At 45.3% G+C, this 8,441-nt stretch overlaps 1 protein-coding gene across 2 annotated transcripts in view; it reads left to right on the top strand.

The window, feature by feature from the left end:
• Positions 1-8,441, top strand: part of CD58 (CD58 molecule) — an 80,226-nt gene that overhangs the window by 10,414 nt on the left and 61,371 nt on the right. The window lies entirely within an intron of this gene.

Below are 8,441 nucleotides of genomic sequence, written 5' to 3'. Positions count from 1 at the left end.
GCAACGAAGCTTGGTGTCAAGGACAAGTGCAGCCCACCCTTGCCCTGCACACATATCCAGGGGGCATACTGCCCCTCCCCCATGCTTGCCTGGATGTGCACACAGCAGCAGGAGCCACCCTTCCCCCATGCTCCCCCAAACAAGCCTCTTGTGGCTCCATCCTATGCCCTGCCCCAGCTGGGCGGTGCCTGCTGGTGACCTTCACTTTGGCACCTGAGGCTTTCATGTTGTTCACCCCCACTCCCCCTTGCTACAGCACTGAACACAAATTTTAGTGTTTCTTTCTGTGTCACACCTGAGCTTCAGGAGGCTTGTTGTAGGCATCTATCTCTGAGAGCACCGTGACCCAAGCAGTTTGAACACCAAAAGCAAAAGCAGGCAAGAGGCTGATTGGGAACCCTCCAACAGCTAAGCACCTCAGAAAAACTGATGCTAGTGATCTTGCCTAACATATTATTCTACTTCCCCTAGCTATTGCTTACTTGACTGTACATTGAGCACTTTGATATGTACAAGATGAAGTACATGTTATCCATAACTGAGGCTCATGCTATGCCTGCAACATGGACCTGTTGTGGTTTTTCAGTTACTGACCACATTTGCAGCCTACAATAAGACATGGGCTTGGACCACTCCTGAGGGGTCCTACTCCACTTCCATTCACCAGATATGCCCATATATATAAAGCCTGATCTTAAGGAACTGGCACCTAGCAGCCACTTGGCTTCTGTGACAGCTGCAAGCACTTAACACTTAGGGGCCCTAATTTTAGGCACCTGTGTTTTGAAAATGGTCTCCAAAAGGGATTTTAAATGATCCCAGGAAGATCTAGTCATACCATCAAGGACTTCCTTCCTACCTATTTCTGCTGCAAGCACGAGACTGTTGTCCTGGTCAACATGAAACAATGGCCAGGTTTATACATTAAAGGGCAGACTCTGGCTTGCCTTATGCAGCTAAGTCCTACTGATTATACTACTTGATGAGTAAAGAATATTTGTTGGAGTATCATAAACATTTTTCTAATAAAAAATAATTGTGCTTTCATAGCAACAGCACAGCTATAGCTACCATGACTATTTTGTTCTTCACAGCATAACACACCACTGAAAGGAAACCAATTATATCATCCTTCCCCTTTTCAGCTACAACAAGCCTGTATTTCTAGCAGCATTGATTACTCACTGCCAAGTGCTTTGCAAGCATACATCTAACCCTGCTTGTTGTATATATTCTACTATATATTACCATAAGTCTGTGTGTTGTGTTCCTTTTTTGCATTCCCTCATTCCCTGGGGGGGGATCTAGGATTTTGAAAATGGTGGAGGTGCAGGTGGTGTAGTACATCACTGCATATAGCACATCATACATTTTTTTCCAACTGTAAGGAAACTAGAAGGTTTCCTAAAAAGCTAGGGGCCTAAAGCTATATTATTCAGTTTAAGATCAAAGCAAAAACAAATATAACTTAATTGGAATGTGTGTTAATTTGCTATATCATATGTAAAATACAAATTGGCCCCAACCCCCCCAAACATTGTTTCATTACTTCTGTAGTCATTAGAATTAAATGTACATCTTTTTCAGATTCATAAAGCAATATCTAGCCTTCTTCTTGAACATCTTGACAGTGCATCCAAGACTTCACTGAAAGCTGTCTCTAAACCTGAGTTCATGCTCACCTGAGTTAATGTGTTTAACTAGAGTTAAAAACAGCAGTCTTCAGGGCTGTGAAGTAGGTGCTACATTACCAGAGCAGCTAACAGACAGCAGAATTGCAGAAGAAAGAATAGATTGATTAGTGGAACATTGACACCATTAGGAATGATAGATGGTCATTAACACCTGTGGAATAAAGAGATTAAAAAGAACCAGTTAGATTGTAAAGAGATGAGAAGTCAGTTGACTTCCTCACTGCTGCCTGAACAGAGATGCTGCTGTCATTGCCCAACAGCAGGTTTTATTACCTGGGTGGACTGAGGATCAAAAGGGCGATGCAATTATACCACTGCACCCCCTTGATCTGCCCCTGCTCTCATTAGTACATAAATTCAGAAGTTTGGCAAGCTATTTGGATGTTGCCTTTTTCTGTTCTGGGTAAAGTGTGCAAATGTAAATTGCCAGGTGGATTAGCTTTTTGGGCCCACACGCCTCATGTTGAAATCTGTAAGCCAGCAAATATTGCAACCAGTTGCACAAAGGTCACTTAGGCGTCAGCACTCACTGTGACCTCTGCAGAGATCTGCAATGAGGTGGCCCTCAGTTCCAGTGCTGAGACAATGTATAAGAAGCAGGAAAGGATTCAAATACAAGTTACTCTTTTGATGGTATTGCAGTTATTATTATTATATAGTTAATCATCAAAGTCCTCAAGGAAAAGTGTCTGTAAGAACAAGTATCTGCAGTGGGTTCAGATAGACCCTGAGCTACTCAGAGATTTCCATTCCTTTTTAACACAGTGAAAATAATGATTTTAAGATAGCTGGGGTTGCACAAGTAGTGTAATGAGGAGTGGTGGTAGCTCTCTGCAATGATGAGGAGTAGCAGATCCTCAGTGATGGTGATCCCCAGCAAAGCCAGAGCTGTGGAGCCCTAGTAGCAGAGCACTGATGACTCCTGGCAAAGGAGATGAAGGAGCAGTGATTCCCTAGGGCTAGGGACAGATGTTCAAAAAGACTGATCCTGAATTGATTCAATCTTTGCAAGTTATTCTAACCTGGCTAGGCTCAACTGGTTTGCAACAGCACACACATTCCCTCTGGACTGAGGAAATGCCAGCACATGCCTGCAGTGGCTCAGGCTAGAAGCCAGGGGGCACTAGAGCAGCCCTCCATTTCCTTTTACAGGGCTGAGCTGGGGTGGGGCCTGGTCAGGTCCCTGCAGGCCGCTCTGATTATGGATGGGTTTCCCCCTTTGCTGCTCCTGACCATTGAGGGAGCCAGCAGGGAGTTGATAACACAGAGTTTAGCACCCCATCAAGAAAACAAAAGCCTCTCTCATTAGTTCAAACTCTTCTTGAACAACTTATTCCAAGGAAGGAACAGAGGGACATTACCAGCTGACCTGTTGATTAGCTCCAAAAAGCCGTAAGTGGACACTGTCCTGTCTGCCTTATACAGACATCTCTCAGCATTAGCTAGCATGTAGACAGAGTTATCTCTTTAGGACAGTGTCTTACACCTTACATCATTTCCCAAACAGGAGCCAGTCATAATGGTACAAGCACTCTTTATACTGGTAAAATGTATCCAGATTAGGGATATTTTGCCATGTTAAATATTGGTATAGTTAAAATGCAATGTTTTTCTAGTGTTATAAAAAGCCCATAAATTATAACATCACAATGAAAAAGTCTGGCTAAGTTGGAACTAAAGTAATGTGAGAAAACCACATTGCCTTGATTTTATGCATATGTTCCATTTACAAGAGTACAAAAATAGAGCTGTCTAGAAACAGGTTCAAAAAGCATAAACTCCCCACCCACCAACAAATGTCTTGGGTACCCTGGAGAAATATTTTTGCCTTGCAATGTGCTCCAAGATTAACATATTTGTGCTTTGGCAAGGTGAGGAGATAGAAGAAAATAGCTCTCAAAATTAGTTGAGAGCTGAAAGATGTGATTTAGCATGGAAATAATGTGATGGTTGTGAAAGCTTGGACAGTGCCTCTTGCACAAAAATGCAAGACAGTGGTTGGGGCAAGACTGGATTGTGGTGAGAAGTCTGCCACAAGAAAAATCAAGTGTCCACTACAGTTGCAACCCATTACGCACAGAGAAAATTAAGCTTGGGGAACTTAATATCAGACTCATGCCATAAAATAATAAGACTGATGAAAATGAAAATTGTTGGCAGAGACCTGACACACACATTACATGTGTATGTCCAAGCTAAGAAAGCAAGGGAGGCTGAACTAGTGTAACTAGAGAAGGCAAGGAAACTACATATACATTTCAATTGAACTGGCAACTAAAGAAGACAAAAGACTAAATATACATTTCAAACAAAACCTGTAAAATGTGCACTGAATACAGGAAAGATTCCTTGTATTTGACAAATGTATGCCTTGCTAAATACATCCTCATATTTCTCAAAACAGGCATCCACCGTCTAAGGTGTTACAAACATCTCAATCATTCAATGTCTGTCTGGAGTTTTGTAAATAGATCACCAGTACAAGCTATTGCAAATTTGCCCCATTATTAAACAAATACCCAAAGACAGGTATGGTAACCAATGCTTCTAGGTATCCTGTTCAGCCACTCAAGACCCATCACATTTAACTGCTGAGCTAGTCAGTAGCTGCAAGAAACACAAGTCTTCACACTTGAACAAATCCAAAAACAGGAGCCAGGCAATTTAACAACTGTAATGTCATAGGCATCCTTTTCCTCCCTATTTTGTTCAGACTTTAATTGGTCAGCCATCAAGGAAAAATGCTTTGAAGCTATACAATTAAAACAGTATAAACAGCAAGACAGAACTGCTAGCATAGTGTGCAGTCCAGGGAAGATTAAGAAGCCATCTTGCACCCAACCCACAAGTGAAGGACCCACATTCTGTTGAAGCGGTAAAAAAAACCCTGCTTCCTGTCTGCTTGGGTAAAAATCTCTTGCAGCAAAAATAATACGAAGACTGTAATAGCTCATGTATTGAATATTAAGAAGGTGTCTTTTTCTGTCATTTAGTTTTATAGCTTGTTGGTAGTTATTAAAGCAAGCCTTTCTGCTATTCATCAACCAAGTGTTGTGTCAATTCTTAAAGTACTAGGTTTAAAAATTCACTTTAAACTGTAACAGTGCTCACTGGGGAGTGACACCAGGCCTCTGGAGGAAACTGGCTTTGATTTGAGCAAATCAGGACCACTGGAATATCCTGTGCCCTTTACATTTGTGGGAGTGTATGTACACCTCACTTAGCTGTACAATAAGGCCCTGATCTGCAAAGGAACTTAGGTATATCATTGCCCAGACCGAAAAGGCATGAACAGATTGCTATGCTGCAAAGGGGGCTGAGGTTGAGAACTGTAGGAAGCATCCCAGGAGCAGTGGGATTCCCCTTCTTTGTGCCCAAAGCAGCCCTTGGCAGCTGGACTAAAGCACTATGTGCTGCCCCATGGGAGGATCTGGCATAGTTTGGGGTTGATTTGAGGTTGCACCTCCCATCCCAAACACACACACTCTGCATCAACTGTGAGTGGCACAGCAGCCTGGTCCAAGCTGCCTGCCTGCTCTGCAACCTGATCCTTCGGAGGGAGGGATGGCAGGATCGGGCTCCTTTCAGACTCAGGGACAGGAGAGACAGACCAGCTGGGCAGTGAAAGGCAGAGGTGGTAGGGATCCTTGCTGCTGTCTCACCCTGGCCATCCCCATGGAGTGGTTAGACAAGTTCCCAGCCGCTGCCTCCCACCAGCTCTCATGCATTTAACATGTGGTGGAGCTTCAGTGCTTTGCAGGCTGGGGAGCATAGTAGGTCCCTGCCCCAGCCTCTGTCCATGCCCTTGCGCTGATTGGGAGGGGCCCCTGAGCCTGGGCCCTGTGTGTTAATCCATCCCTGATCAGGGCTTTGTTTAGCCAGGTCTTAAAAACCTCCAAGGATGGAGATTCTACAACCTCTCTGGGTAACCTGTTCCAGTGCTTTAATACCCTCCTTGCGAGAAAAGTTTTTCCTAATATCTAACCTCAACTGCCCTTGCTTCAACTTGAAACCATTGCTCGTGTTCTGTCATTTGCCACCACTGAGAACAGTCTAGCTCCATCCTCTTTGGACCCCTCCTGCAGGTAGTTGAAGGCTGCTATCAACACCCCCTACCCCACTCCCAGTCTTCTCTTCTCCAGACTAAATAAGCCAAGTTTCCTCAGCCTCTCTGCATAAGTCATATGCCCCCCAAATCATTTCTGTTGCCTTCCTCTGGACTCTCTTCAGCTTGTCCACATCCTTTCTATAGTGAGGGGCCCCAAACTGGACACAGTACTCCAGATGTGGCTTCACCAGTGCAGAATAGAGGGGAATAATTACTTCTCTTCATGTGCTGCTCCTACTAATGCAATGTTGTGGTTAAACGTATTTCCATTATAAGAATGTTGCAAACATTTGTTTGTGAGCTTGTGTGCTTTCTCCCTCAGCACTGCAGTCTCTAAACATTGTGCTTTTGGCCCCAGCAGCTGCATCTCTAGCCCTGAGCTGGGCTCCTAGGCTTGTATACAATGGATGGTGAGATGTAGGTGGTGAAGAGGAGCCACAACAGCCAGATTGCTCAGTGGCAGGGATACACCTAAGCCAAAGATGTCCCGTGTGCAAGTGGCTGACGCCTGGACCCCCATATGAGCCACGCCACAGGGCTATATGCCATGACGTCTACAGTATTATGAGGCACAGGTCTCTGGGCTGCGCCCATGCAGATAAGCCCCAGCAGCACTGTGTATGTGGGTAGCCCCACCCTCAGTTCTCTGGCTACAGGCTCCTTCAGCACCATGGCCTGCTCTGTGCTGCACTGCCTCCTGAAGCAAGTACAGGAAGCAAAGACTAGAGGGGTGGAGGGGAAGCCCAGAGACCGTGGCTCCTGCTGGAGTTAGAGCAATAGGGGGAGTGGCAGCTGGACCAGGAACCTGGGGTGTATGTGGCCTGTGGGCTGCGAGTTGGACAGCACTGACATAGCTAATTAGTTGGAAATGTTTGGGACGGGTGCATCTTACAAGTTGCCCTCTCCTCAGCATAGGCACCATACTCAGCTCCTCTGAGAAGTGCCTCTGCTTAGAACCCATTGCACCAAACCTCTCTGGAAGTTATGCACTGTTATGGATCATCCAAAGGTGCTTTTGCTTGGGACCCACAGCCTTGTACAGTCACCTTGACTACATCCTGAAGCCAGCCATGGTGTATCATCTAGAAGGGGTCAGCTGCTGGCTCCTTGACCTCCAAGACATATCACTGAGGGCCTTGTCCACTACCTTTTCCTGGTTTAAGTGGGCCACCTACTCAGAGAGCTAACTTCTGGTTTAGCTCCTGGGGAGGAACTTTAAGGGGATGGAGCATGGGTGTCTGGTGCCTCTTGAGTCGGGGGGGACGAGGAGGGGTCCCTTGCAGCCAATTTCACTCACCGTAAAAGTGGCCATTTCCAGAAGTGCTGCTTTTGCTGGTGGCCCCGCTCCTTAACCAGTGATCGCAGGGGGGCACTGGTGCTCCCACCTGCCCCCCTGCCTGTCAGCTAAACAGAGTGCAGCCTGACAGGGGGTGCACGGGTGCTCTCAGGGGGTGTATGTGCACCCCCTCCACATTGCCCCTGTGATGGAGTGCATCCAAAATCACACACAGCAGAGCTTTTAAATAATATGTATTAGCTGACAGCAACACAGGAGGCAGTGGTCTTGAGGCACAATACCAAAGACAGCTCTCAGGCAGTCTCCATTAGGCAAGGGCTCAGCTATTCTCTCAGGCTTCCCTAAGCGAGGAGTCTCTCTAGGTGCTGGGGCCTGAGCCCACTTGGCGTGTCAGCAGAAAAAATTTGCTTCATTGTTGTTTAATGGCTCATTCTCCTCTATAAGGCACTTGGGCCATCCACAAAGGTCTACTTCACAGTACAATATACCTATTCTTTCCTCGTGTATAAGCTAGTCAGGGAAACCAGGCATACAACATTCTTATAATGAGAATACATCTAACGACAAATACTGTAAACAATACCATTCCCCATCTCGTGCCTATGTCCTCTTGCTCAAAGACTGGGAAGGTGATATGAAAATCACGGTTCGTTTCTTTGGAGGCTCACGAATAATAATTCCTCAGGCACACATTGTTAGCAACACAAAGGATATATTTGCAAATAGGGTCAGAGTGAAGACAAAAGACCACTCTGCCCCCGAGGAAAACTCTTAGCTGGCTTTTATCCCTTCCCTCCTGGGCACGTGTGCAGAAGCAGGAACTCTTACAACTCATTTCCGGTTCATACAAACATACATGAAATGACGTCACGTCATCCGTCGCATGTGCATTATAATTAACTACTTAAGTATGCGGGGCGGATAGGCATATATGCATTAGCTAATTACGCATGCTTAGAAAGCTCTCCAGGTTACCAAAAGTTCAAACCCCTCTCTCCTCCAAGGACACAGCCAATTAAATCACAGTTTCTGTAATCTACAAGAGTAGAGGCAGAGGAGTTTGAAGGTATGTGTGATTTAGTGTAGGAAAAAGATAGTAAATTAGCGAGATGTCCTTGGTGGTGTTTCTGCTTATCAGGTACGAGATACAAACTGTGCAGTTCTAACAACACTCTATTCATTATACATTTTTAATAATATTTCTAACAAAGGGATCATGACTTTTAAAACAGGGCTTGGCAGCGGCCCTCTTTTATCCAATAATTCAGTGTTTGGAGTATCTGCCAAGACATGGAAGACTTCTGTTAGGTGCCTAAGGGGATTCAAACCCACACCTCTCACC

Source organism: Crocodylus siamensis, chromosome 1 (genome assembly GCF_052110815.1).
Source record: "Crocodylus siamensis isolate JL-2025a chromosome 1, ASM5211081v1, whole genome shotgun sequence".
NCBI lineage: Eukaryota > Metazoa > Chordata > Crocodylia > Crocodylidae > Crocodylus > Crocodylus siamensis.
Note: the sequence above shows the minus strand (reverse complement) of the source record. Positions and strands in the feature narration are given on the sequence as shown.